Source organism: Eleutherodactylus coqui, chromosome 1 (genome assembly GCF_035609145.1).
Source record: "Eleutherodactylus coqui strain aEleCoq1 chromosome 1, aEleCoq1.hap1, whole genome shotgun sequence".
Classification (NCBI taxonomy): domain Eukaryota; kingdom Metazoa; phylum Chordata; class Amphibia; order Anura; family Eleutherodactylidae; genus Eleutherodactylus; species Eleutherodactylus coqui.
In genome coordinates this window covers 156,498,782-156,512,871 of record NC_089837.1, presented here as the reverse complement: position 1 = coordinate 156,512,871, position 14,090 = coordinate 156,498,782, and positions in this window count along the sequence as shown.

Sequence of the window (14,090 nt, the reverse complement as noted above, 5' to 3'; positions counted from 1 at the left end):
ACCCCTGCATCGGGTTTGTCTCTCGCCGAACGGGGGGGGGCTATTGAAAAAAAAAAAAACACGTTTCGGCGCGGGACAACCCCTTTAAGGAGTGCACATAGAAGGTGTGTCAGGATACACCTAGAACGATAGTGAGGAAATTTATAAGGCCATACATGCTCTTCTGGGAAATATGCAAACAAGGAAGATGGAATACTAGACAATCCAGAAACCTACTGCACACTGATGAAGGGCAAAAACCATGAAACAGCTGTCTGTGTGTGGATTCTGGCTTGGTTTTCAATTCCTAATCATTGTTATAAGGTTTGTATAAAGAGTCTAACATTGACTTGCAGGTATGCTGCTTTCCAATAAGTGGCGCTGCAGAGGTATTGTTCCACTTTCCTTATTTGCACACTTTTGGAATATCACAGTAAATTTATGGTTCACCTTGGTCAAGGGTGAGTCGCTCCGCGGATACTGTTTGCAGTTGAGAGCACCTTCCTAAATAATGGCCTGTTTAGACTGAACAATTCGTTCAGAAAATCTTTCAAACAAATGAAACTGAACAATAATTGTGACCAATTGGGCAAATGACTGAATGTCAAGCGAGAATTGTGAGATTGCTGCGGTTTAGGCCAGCTTAAATAACAGTGTCGGCTCATGCACCGATCATTCAGTGTTTCATACAGGAATCTTGAAATCTGCTGTCAGTGACCACAGTCAGGTGAATCTGAATCTGTCTCAGATTGTATCTGTCTACTGCTTCAATCCCCTGAATCTACCTTTCTTTCAGGTATATAAGTCCAGCTGCAGGTCAACTCTGCTGTAGCTCTCATTGACTGAGGCTCTCTCTTATCTGCACAACCCAGCAGTAGGAACCCTCTTTAATACCCAGTCCTTCAGACAATCAGTGTGCTGCTAAGGTCATGTCAATCTTATCCGCACCAGAAATCAGAGTGAACAATGTTATGTGACCCCTCTCTGAAGGTCTTGCAGAAGCATAGAGTACGCTTCAAGCGAATTGCTAAATTAAAGTTGCAGTGGTGCTAAGAAAGCACCATGTCACTTCTTGTTGACATTGGAGGAAAAACAAAGAGAAGCATCATGACTCAGCTTGCCTGGGATCCTCAATGGTCAGCAATGTATAGGGAAGCACAGTATTTTGAAAACTGTCTTAATTGAACTGATCCATGCAGTCTCAGAAACTCTTTCATTCTGTTTAGTCCTCTGGCATCAGATGAGACAGGATATAGTGTACCTAAAATGGATTAATGGATTGTAACTAGTCTAGAGGTTGTAATGATTACTGAGCACTGCATATATCGCTTTGAAGAATGCTGAGTTACACGAGGATGCAATTATATAGATCATTTTAAAAGTTTTTTATTACATTTTTCTATGAAAGTGATATACAGAAAGACCAACAATTTGGCAGAAGTGATCCACATAGAATTAGGGTAATGAACTGAAAACTGATAGTACAGAAGTTCAATGAAGGCTCCAAAAGCAGTCAGTGCCGCCTGCTGCCACATTTCCCAGAAACGTTTTCACTGTAAAAAATGCAAAAAAAATTATAATACAAGTAACTGAAAGCATTTCTGATGTAGCGAACTGTAACTAGATGTTTTCAATGACGTGTGATGGTTTAAAGTTTGTAGCATAATAATATGTAACGTGTTATGTATCAAGTTAAAGTTTTCTGTATATATGTACTTTGGGAGTGACGTGTGTCAGAGGGCTTGCAGAGGGCTAGACTAAAGCATTCTGGCTGCAAGAAATTGGAAACCAGAGGGTAAACACCCTGGGTGGGGCAGGAACTAAGATTAAATGACCATTCCTACACACTCAAGGGGGAAGTTACTGCTTAGCAAAGCTGGAAGGGCTACTAGTCTAAGGTCCAGTTTGGACCAGTGGAGGCCGTGCAAAGCCACGTCAGGGACTTGGAGTCTGAGGTCCGGTGCAGACCAGTTTGGGACCCTATGGGTTTGGGAACCCTATTATATGGACTGTGTTGTATGCTGTGCACATATGTTGCTGTGTTATGAATTAAATAAAGGGAGGCGCCAGATTTAAAGAAAGTGAAGTCTCCTGGAGACTTTTCTACACGTGGGGAGAATTTTCCGGTCCAAGAGACTGGTGAAACTAAGGCGAGTAAACTTCCTTGCCACGGTACATAGCTGAGGCCTTTGGTTAATAATAAGAGACCTAATTAAGAACAATGAAATGTAAACCATTTTAATGGTTATACAACTTATAGTCACTCTCTGGTTTTTTAGACGAAATGTATCCCAGGATTGGTGGAGAGGGAGTAATATTACTTGCTGCCACCCTTTCTTGCAGGTGTACTGCATATCTGCTGGAAATTGAGGCCCCTTTTTCGGCTTCCAGCATGGCCTCAGTGCTCATCTCTCTACTTGATGCATGCTATACTGCATCCTACTCCATGAGCAGCATCAGTCGACCAGAACAAAGATGATCGCTTAAAGGGCCTAACAACTGAACAAATTGATGACACTTCTACATACAATTTCTCGCACCTTATCATCTGCATTTTCCCTCATTACCTAAAGTAAACTCAGTAGCAGCTGTTAGTTTAGGTGGGCGTCAAAGGATTCAGTTGTCTTCTCCCTAGTATACACAATGAGTACATTGTCTTCTCCAGACATGAGTAAACACTGCACTCATTGTGTATGCAAAGCAAACAAAACCATCATGAAGCTGTTCAAAAGACTGAATGAACTGCATTCAAATGGAACAAATTCTGAGCAGCTTCACAATGTTTTTTATGCCAGCTAAAAACTAGCCTTATTACCAAGGTGAAAGAAGAAAGTGCAAAAGTTGGGTTGCAGTTAAACATAAAAAAACAAGATTATGGCAACCAGATTGATTGACAACTGGCAAGTAGAGAGAGAAAATGTGGAGGCAATGACTGACTTCATATTTCTAGGCGCAAAGATTACTGAAGACGCGGACGTTTACTTATTGGGAGGAGAGCAATGACCAATCTCCATAAAATAGTTAAGAGCAGAGACATCAAACTGACAACAACAGTCTGCATAGTTAAAGCAACGTCATTCCCCATAGTAACCTTTGGATGTGAGAGCTGGACCATAAGGCTGAGCAAAGGAAAATAGAAGCTTCTGAACTGTGGTGTTGGAGGAAAATGCTGAGTGCGCCTTGGACCGCAAGAAGATCAAACCAGTCCATACTCCAGGAAATAAAGCCAGACTGCTCACTGGAGGGAAGGATATTAAAGATGAAACTGAAGTACTTCGGGCACATAATGAGAAGACAGGATACCTGGGAGAAGATGCTGATGTTGGGGAAAGTGGAAGGCAAAAAGAAGGGCCGACGAAGGGCAAGATGAATGGATGATATACTTCAGATGACGGGATGGACCTTGGTGGAGTTGGGGGTGGCGACAGCCGACGGGAAGCTCTGGCGTGAGCTGGTCCACGAGGTCATGAAGAGTCGTAAGCGACTGAACAAATAAACAACAACAAGCCGCTAATGCGAAGTGAATGAATAGTGCATGACTGTCCATGTTTAGACGTAACGAGTATCACTCACTTTCGGCTATTTGAACTAATTTTGAGTGTAATCATGTGTAAAAGGGCCTTTGGAGTATCAATACACTAATAATAATAAACTTTATTTGTATAGCGCCAACATATTCCGCAGCGCACAGTATGCATTGGGTAGTCAGAAAAATGTTGTGGTCATCTTGAAGACCAAAGAGGGGTCCTGAGAACTGATGGATCAATGCTAACTGCAAATAAGAAAAGCACTAGGTCCTCCCCCCTTCCCTGGTCTCAGGACAAATTTTGTCCAGGGACAATAGGGTCGCAAATGCTCAATATGGACCGCTTAAGAAGAAAGTGAATTTCAACTTTTCAGTAACTCTTGCTACAATTTGTGTCCTTTTGTATCGAATACTCCATTCATCCACAGTATCATGGAGTTGATGAGTACTACTGTAAATGGATTTCGTAATTTACACAAAAATCATTGTGGTTATGTGGATCAGCAAAGCATATATGCTCTATAAAAGAGGAAAAACACACCCCAAAGTGTGTTTCTAATTTATGTATTGTTTTTGCCTCCGCCTTAAGCTCTGCTGCCAGTGTCTCTGTTGGACCTTGCTTTTCTTATTATTATGAGGGTTAAAAGGAAAATGTAAACTACAGAGACATTAAGTTGAGCTGGTTTGTGATATGATCGCTGTCTGCACTGTTTTTCTTCTTCATACCATCGTATTTTACTACAATAATAACATCAAAGTATTTCCAGAGCTTCATGAGGGGTTATTTCTGTACACTTCTGTTTTCCTTTTGCGGATAGGGTTGGTCAAGGTCTCACCCCCAAGGCTTGTTATATTTTTTCTTCGTAGATTAAAATTTGAGGAGTGCCTTTAGTAGACTTAATATCTGGATTTAGCATCTGTTTATTCTGACCTGACTGTAACCCTAAGGATAGACGCAGGGTGACGCTCAGAAACACTGCTGTGTTTGGACCTCTGTCTTTATTCAATTACACCCCAGTGATGGATCTGGGCAATGCCTGAACACAGGTGGTTATAAAAGAAGAGAACGGAAGCAGACCACCCATTCACAGGTCGTGTAATCACTGAACACAGGGAACAATGCGTTCCATTCACTAAAGAATACTGCAGACGACTAAATAACACATTGTATAATACAGGAGCTTTCCCTTCATTGATTTCTTTATTATTGCAATTAGTGCATAGTAGGAGTTATAATGTATATCTAACCAATGGAGGATGGGTTGTTTTAAATAATGTTGGTGGAAATCTGTCGTTTCCTACTAAAACATTATCAATCATGAACTCTTAGAAAAGTATTAAATGAGGGGATTTACAAAGGTGATGTACCTGTGTTTGGAATTTTTCGTGTAGGTTGCATACACTGTATATCTCACCCAAATGCACACCTATTGGAAATACTATTGAACAAGAATGTATTTTGTACTGGTAATCTGAAATTTTATGTTTTAGAAAAGTAGACTGAAAGTTCAACAAGGCTACGAATTCACAATTGTTGGACGGGTCTATATATTATATATACCGTATATTAGCTTTCAACCATGGAATAAAGATATAAACTTTTTAATATGTGCAGATATAAAACGTTTACAATTATGGGCTGCATTTAACTATATAACATTGTTCATGGGGCAATCCCTTTAATACAGACTGCAACTTCTATACAATGCTTCATGTATGGGATCTTGAATTATGTGGTACAATGATTTAAGCCCAGCTCACATGGGTGAACCGGATTCCGCATATGGGAGGCCCACAGGCCTGGATTCTGCTGTGTACCTTGTTTTCCTGTATTGCAGTTGACTGAGGCGGCTCGCCATTGGCCATGCGCAGTACAGGTTTTTTCTTTTTCAATGTTTGTATTTCCCACACTGTCACCAAGTGCATGTGGGGTGTGGGTCAAACAGCCTCTTATTGACTTTAATGGAGGCCATCCATGTGGAGCCCTTGGCAAAACAGAGCATGCTACATTTTTTCCTCCACTCGCGAAATACGCAATTCATAACCGTGAAAAAAGAAAAGTACATGCTTTTCAATGTCTGCGTTTTGCACAGGATCATCCGTGCGGATGCCGATTGTAGAATCCGCCCTTCTGAGCCCAGCCTTAGACTGATTTATAACATGCAACTTTTAAAAAAAGAGGCATAAAAAGTTGCACAGCTACTGCAGTGCTGAGGAAAAGCAAAAGCCTGACAACAAATCACAACATAACAGTCATAATAGAGGTTTAGTCATCATGGTAGATGATTAGTATGGTGAGTCTTCAGTTGTGAGAAAACCCAAACACACTACTTCAGGCACATGAGATTAGAGTCGTTCTGTTCTAACTTGTTTGAGCTCTGGTGCCAGACACTGAAATTTTTGTGATTGTTAGAAAAGTTTCTAACCCACAATTATAGTAGGTGTTTATATTCAATGATTTGTGAAGCAGGACTATCCATGAAAACAAGCTGTGAGCTCTGCGGCTTCCACTCTATGAAATGTTTTCCTAATTATCATTTGGGGTGACTCAGTGTGAATATGGCTACTCCAGCCAACGTAGCAATTTTACTTTAAGGTAAACAGTTATTTTCAGGTAAAAACACCATGGCAATGTAGAATGTTAAAAGACTACGAGTGAACATCAGCCATAGGTGTTTGGGATTTGCTGTCTACTAAAGATATACCTGATTCTCAAACCTGACACTTGACTTCACTGATCCACTTACTCCTGGGAGTCTTCCAATGTTGTCCCTCTCTGCCATTCTCTCTTGCTTGCCAATTACCTAAAGGATACAATGTAGTGTTTCAGAATAAGGCATCCTTCACATGGGCAGGACGGATTCCGCATGCAGGATTCCGGGCCGGTGACCCCTACATACGTGTCCGGAGTCTTATCTGTGGGGTCTTCCGCAGTGCAGATGTGCTGGCCGGCATTCCGTCGCAAATGCGCAGTAGCCACCGGCGCTCTGCAATGACGTGGATCCCGCAGTGCTCAATGCGGAAGTGTCGTGGGATGGATGGCTTACATTGACTTCGATGGAAGCTGGCCATGCATAGCCCACACAAAATCGCAGCATAGTGCATATTCTCACCCATGAGCGGAAAATCTCAATTACTTTCCGTTCGTGGGCAGGAAATCATGGATTGTCTTTGCATGCTATGGGCTGGATTTGCTGTGGGCAAATCCGCCCGTGTGCAGGAGGCCTAACACATACACGGAGGCAATGGGCATACCTATCCCAGGTTCCCTTTAAATGCATTTACCTAAAATCATGTACAGGATGACTGAAGGTAAATGATAAATATAATATAATGTTATAGGGGAATGTTTTGAGTACTTCTCGTACAGAGTTTAGACCCTGTAATTCTAAATTTCATCAGAAAAAAAAGACATTCTGAAATCTGACGTGCACAATAACTCTACTGTGGAAGATTGAATGCTTCATCAGTCTCCGGTTGAACATAGGTGAGGATTGCTAAGTGTTATAGAAGCTGACATATATTCCCTGCTTCCAGTTGATGTGACAACAAAACAAAGTCTTAAACATAATGGGGGTCATGTATCAATAGTGTTGTTTGTACAATATATTTGTTAAGGTGTGATGCTTCTGAATGTACAGCATATTCAATCTTGAACTGGAGAAAAGCCAGTACAATAAGTCTAGCCTGTCGTATATTGACGCCATTATTTCTGATATCAGTAACTGACTTAAATCCCATTTAGCCATGTGTGAGCCTTCTGTAGAAGAGAGATATACCATTGTAGAGGCATAAAGCTGCAAAGAAATTGGCATTACCTGAATTTCTAAGTTGATTAATAATAACATGATCTGATTGTTATCTAAGTCATAATTATTGACAAACACAATCTAACGAAACTGATAATATACAAACAGTTGTATCTCTCATGTCTGTTATTGAGCACATTGAGTAAACATCCCCAGTGCAGGGAGAATATGCAAGTGAACCTTTGAATTTAATAACCTACACATCCCCCTTTAGTAGCAAAGTAGAAAGCACCTCCATCAAACTTGACATGTAGCTGCAAGTAATATTTTTTTGTAGGGGGGAGAAGCGTCTGAGTAGGAAAGTATAGTCAACTGCATTTTTCTATACACTTATTTAAAGGGTATACCAATGTATATATCGTCCTGAAATAAGTCAATGAGACACCCATCAAGCATTTGTCAAGTGAATTCAGCTTTAGGGCTTAAACAGATGAACGTATGCGTAAATATGCTTGCTGTAACAGAGCGTATTTGCGCATGAATTAGGTTTGGAGATGGCCCTAAACAGGCTTGCGTGTTAGGGCTCAGTCACACAGGTGCATCCGCACTCGTACACCGGCGCCGATGCGCCCGTGTGACTGCAGCCAGCAGACGTATGTACCTGAAGACGGCCGTCTCTCTGCAATGCTGGGAGGAAGAACATGTGACCGGCTCCATTGCCGGTCATGTGTTCTATGATCAGCGCTGCAGAGAGACGGCTGTCTTCAGGTACGGCCGTCTTCTAACTGTCAGTCACACGGGCGCATCGGCTCCGGTGTACGGGTGCCGATGCACCCGTGTGACTGAGCCCATACTGTAATTGTTGTACTTGAGATCCCAGTTCGCTCATGCGAGTGTTACTGCCTTTCTGTAGAATCGAATTCTGTGGGCTTTTTAAAGTCAATTTAGGGTCAACTGTCTTTTTTCCCTGTAATGCCTCCCTCACTTTTTTTACAGCTGACATAGACTTCTAAGGAAGCTTTCTGCATAACACAGAGATAGTTCATGGTTCATCCTTTCTTGCACGCAGAAGTTGCACACGAGAAACCCGCTCATGAGAACAAATCCATTTAAATCCACGGCTTCACTTCATCACAATTTACGGCCGCGAATTTATCACATGCAAAACCCTCCACAAACACGTTTGTCTGTTTAAGCTCCTATATGTACAATTTGTAGTTTGCTCCAGGAGTCTTCTCAGCACATGTTGGACTCTAAAATGACATGAACAGAGCTCTACGGAGATGATACAATATCACAATATTTTGACACACCACATAAATAAATAAAAAAATGATAAATATGGGATACTGACACATCTTTCTGTTGCGTTTCATCAATTTTTGTCATACTCAGATTGATAAATGATTCCTAAAGTTTTGTTTGTACCGCGTCCACGTCCTCTGCCCTTACCCCTACCCCTCAGCATGCTGGATTAAGAATCGAGCAGAGACAGAGCGGTGTAAACATGTTTGTGAATTATTGAATACAGTTGGTGGCTGCCAGCGGTAATATAACGCTAAATGAAGCCAGAGATAAATTATAAGGAAGGCTGCACGCAGGCTAGGCTGTGAACTATGCAGTTTGGATGGACGTGAAGTCCCGCAGGCCACGCAGGCAAATGCACTGGGTCACCGGTAGCCGTAAAAAGGATTTCTTTTTTAAATCTCCTTCATTTTCTATGCAATGAAGGCTGAGGCTAGGCAGTGTGTATTGCACTTTCAATCTCTGGGCGTCGGGCAGACCGTGCACTTGTGAGACAGCACACTTATAATACAGAGCGTTGTAGAAAATGTGTGGTTTCTTGGCGTACACTTAGAGGCAGAGTGAACTGAGGCGACGCAAAGTGCGGACAGAAAAATGTTTGAATGAAGGCTGCACACAGGCTCTGTTCTTGTAGACAGGATTCTACACTACCACTGTCCTGCCTGACCAATACTGCCCCTATACTCAAGTACAGACTGCAGCCTGAGAACGCTATAGCCTGCACGCCCGATATACATAAAAAAAAATAGTGCAAAAGTGCTCACAGCAGCAACAACAGGTACTAAAACTCCCAGCAACCACGGAGTTAAATGCACACGGTCACAGGTTGCCCTAAGAAGAACCGTTGGGGTTCTTGTATACAGGATTCTACACTACCACTGTCCCTGCCTGACCAATAGTGCCCCTATACTGAAGTACAGACTGAGAACGCTACAGCCTGCACGCTCGATATACATAAAAAAAAAATACAAAACTGCTCACAGCAGCCACAACAGTAATGCACTAGGTGAGCTGTGGCCCTAAGAAGGACCGTTGTGGTTCTTGAAGACGCTAACACTGTCCCTATAGCAGCAGCAGCAGCACTGTCCCTGATCTCTGTCAGAATGCATCTGTGGCGAGTCGCGGGCGGGGCAGATTTAAATACTCGGGGGTCACTTGATCTCGCCAGCCACTCACTGCAGGGGGGTGGGATAGGGCTGGAATGTCACAGGAGGAAGTTGTAATGCCTTCCCTGTGTTTCTATTGGCCAGAAAAGGGCGTAAATTTCTCAGGGAAAGAAATGTAATTGAGTCGAGTGCCGTGTGGTGCTCGTCTCGAGTAACGAGCATCTCGAACACCCTAATGCTCGAACGAGCATCAAGCTCGGACGAGTGCGCTCGCTCATCTCTAGTCTTCACTATAGGAGATTAAAGGAACTTTACTTCACTTGTTCTACATAACAAGGAATCATTCTATAGTAAGAATCAGTGGCAATAATTATTGTTTTTTTACATGAACAGGCAACAATCTATAATCCATTGGCCTGATACTGTTTCTGCTAATATTCAGTCAAGGAAGAATCCATCAGGTTCGATAGTTTGTCTTCCATTAAAGTTGTTGTCTCTGGTGATAAGCGGTGCCAGCCATGCCGAGCAACAACTGCTTATCCCAGTCATCATTAATATCTAAAGTGCATATAGTAGTGACTAGAGATGAGCGAGCATACTCGCTAAGGGCAATTACTCGAGCGAGCATTGCCCTTAGCGAGTACCTGCCCACTCGGGAGCAAAGATTCGGCTGCCGGCGACAGGCGGGGAGAGCGGGGAGGAACGGAGGGGAGATCTCTCTCTCCCTCTCTCCCCCCTGCTCCCTACTGCTCATGGCCACAACTCACCTGTCCCCGCGCCGGCAGCCGAACCTTTTCTTCCGAGTGGGGAGATACTCTCTAAGGACAATGCTTGATCGAGCAATTGTCCTTAGCGAGTATGCTCGCTCATCTCTAGTAGTGACATTTGGCTTGATAACTCTTGGTTGAATGATCATTTCATTCTATTGGTCCTTTGGCCTACTTAATTGACCTTCTGTGATGCCATGTGATACTACTTTAAGCTCTTAGCGATGCAGTTTATTTTGGCTGTAAGGTCGAAACTATTTTGAGGTGTTTTTTATCTTCACTTTTCAACAGTTATAACGTTTTTATTGTACCAGCAGCATAACCATATAGGGGCTTGTTTTTGCAGGGTGAGCTTTAGTTTTTATTGGTAGAATTTATGGGGTATATATCAGGTATTGAGGACAGAGTGAAAAAATACATCAATTCTGCCTTTTTATCATGTATATAAATGATGCAATAACTTTTTTGCTGTACGTTGGTACAATAAAAAAGTTCTATATATTTTTTTAGATGTTTCCACTTTTGCAAAATGAAAGTCTTTTCTGTGAAAAAAAATATTTTTTGCATCTTTTCCATTCAAAGAACCATAGATTTTTTACATTTCTCATTGACTGATCTCTGAAAGGGCTTGTTTTTTGTATGATGAGCTGTAGGTTTTATTGGTACCATTTTGGGGTACATATGGCTTTTTTGATCACCCTTAGGGCTCAGTTAGATGAGCGTTTTTTCACACATTTTAGCACAGTAGACAAATTCACAACAAGCATGTATACATATCGTGTAACTGAAGTGGTAGATGCGTTTTTAAATTCGCACATAAAGTGCGGTGCCATCACTATTCCCTGCTACCCCTGTGACTGCTGCAGCAGAGGATTCCTTGGATGTGAAAACCCTGGATGCTGTCACATCCAGGGGCTTCACCTTGTTGTCAATCAACGGGGTCGGCGGCGGCAGCGCTGGCCCCATTAAAAACATAGGGAGTAGATCACGCTGCTCTGCCACTGCTGTGACAGCTATAACAGCTATGGCAGGGGATTCCTTCATCCCCATGGGGATAGCATTGTGCTCCTCTCCCCTCATCAATGAACACTGTGAACATAGGTGTCATAGTGTTCAGTGATAAGGGCACTCACCGTGGGGATGATGGAATCCCCTGCCACAGCAGTCAGAGCTTGACTGATGAAGGGACCTACTCCGAAACGCGTATCTGCTGGTTTTAATTGACACAATAAAAAAGATAAATCTTATCCCACTGCCTGCTGAAATTCATTGGAAAGCGCGCCGGACTACCAGTATTGTTTTTCCATTTGTTCCCTCTGGTTAACTCATCCATGCTGTGATCAACATTGTTTGTGGCATTTAAGGGGTTAACCATGGAGATCAGTGTTCTTACCCATCTGCATTGTTGCAGCGGGAGGCTTCAGTCACAAGCGGCTTCTGCTGCGGATGGTGGGGGCTCAGCTACTGAGCTCATGCCATCCTTATATTGTACCTATAAGTGCTTAGTCAGACGGGCGTTTTTAGCCGCGATTTGCGCATGCGCATGCGTCCGGCGATTTTATAAAACCATTGCTTTGCAATGGTATCGGACACATGAGCGCTTTTTATGCGCTCGTCCGATAAATTATAGAACAGAAATCGCAGATCGCACCTATGTGCGATCTGCGATTCCTGTTCTCTTCTCTATATGCGCTCAATGGGGCCGACGGCAGCAGCGCCGACCCCATTGAGAGCATATACTAGACAAATCATTCTTCTATGCCACAGCTGTAACAGCTGTGGCAGAGAAGAACGATGTTTGCCCATTGAATTCAATGGAGCCGGCAATACAACCATCTCCATTGAAAGCAATGGGCTGCCGGCGAGCGCTGGATGAATTGTCGGGAAGGGCTTAAATATATAAGCCCTTCCCTGCAATTCATCCTAAAATGTGTTAAAATAAGAAAAAATTGTATACTCACCTTTCCGCTGCAGCCGGAGTTCTGCCGCGGCCGCTGTCAGTTCTCCTGAACTGCTTCTCGGCACTATTCAGCCGGTGGGGCTTTAAAATCCCCGCCTGCTGAATGATCTGCCTCTGATTGGTCACAGCCTGACCAATCAGAGGCAGGTTTCACTCACACACCCATTCATGAATTCATGAATGGGTGAGTGACTGCTGCCTCTCATTGGCTCAGCGGGAGCTGCCCCTGATTGGTCCCGCTGAGCCAATGAGAGGCAGCAGTCACTCACCCATTCATGAATTCATGAATGGGTGTGTGAGTGAAATGTGCCTCTGATTGGTCAGGCTGTGACCAATCAGAGGCAACTCATTCAGCAGGCAGGGTTTTTAAAGCCCCACCGGCTGAATAGTGCCGAGAAGCAGTTCAGGAGAACTGACAGCGGCCGCGGCAGAACTCCAGCTGCAGCGGAAAGGTGAGTATACAATTTTTTTTTTTATTTTAACACATTTTAGGATGAATTGCAGGGAAGGGCTTATATATTTAAGCCCTTCCCGACAATTCATCCCGGGCTCGCCCGCAGCGCATTGCTTTCAATGGAGCCGGCTGTATTGCCGGCTCCACTGAATGTAATGCGCTGGACAGCTCCGGCCCGTTTCTAATGAAACGCGGCTAGGAGCAGATTTTCGGGCGTTTTTCGGACGATTTTTCGGCGCCGGTCACGTGATTTGCGCATGCGCATCCGTCATGCGATGCGCAAATCGCGCGAAAAAACGCCCGTGTGACTAAGGCCTAAGTCCTTTCACAGGAGCGCCTTCCCCCTCATGATGTACATATACGCCCTGGGGCAGAAAGGGGTTAAAGAGAATATTTCATTTTAAAAAATTACCTATTGTTTAACATTCACATTTTCCTGTTATACATATTTCTTAAGAATTTGTGGTGATTTTTTTAAAGGGGCACAACAACAAAAAAACCCTCTTTTTTTCCATCTTTCACCTGATTGCCTGTCACTTTCTGGATGTCTCCTTTATTTATAGCAGCTATTTCCCTGCAGTGCAGCCTCATGTCTAATGCTTATTGGGCAACATCTTGTTGCAGAGTTGCTTTGGTTTCACTTTCACACTGTTCCCATGATGCATCAGCATAGCGTTAGCTAGGGACTATGCAGTGCAAACAGTTTAATTCATTACCTTCAATATTCCTCTAAAATAGCGACAAACCATAAGTATACAGTCTGTAGATGAGTCATGACCTCCTCTTTTATAACTGTGTGACAGGTACTATGTAATCACCAGTAACTGTGACAGGAGTGTCTGTGTTCCCCTATAGGTAGTTTCTAGGGTTGGGTCCATGTAATAACATTACACATACTGAGAAATTGTCTAGTTTCAGATGGCATAACCCCAAGTAAATCTGAGTTTTTCAGAATTGAGATCACATGACCACCTGTGGAGAAATAGGCCAGGGTTTTCAAACAGAAAAGACTAACTAACCAAGGTAACATTATCCCACTTATGTACAGTATACAAGGGGAATAACTGCATAATGAATGAAAAGAAAAAATAACTGAGTGACCTTTTGAATTTCTGTGTCACTATGAATATCTAAAAATCCTGAAATTTTGCTGTTTTCACCTGGCCACAAAGCTGCATAATAGGCTGACACTTCCTGCTCTGTAGGAGATCAGTTTTCAGTAGTCATCTCATATGATAGGCAGG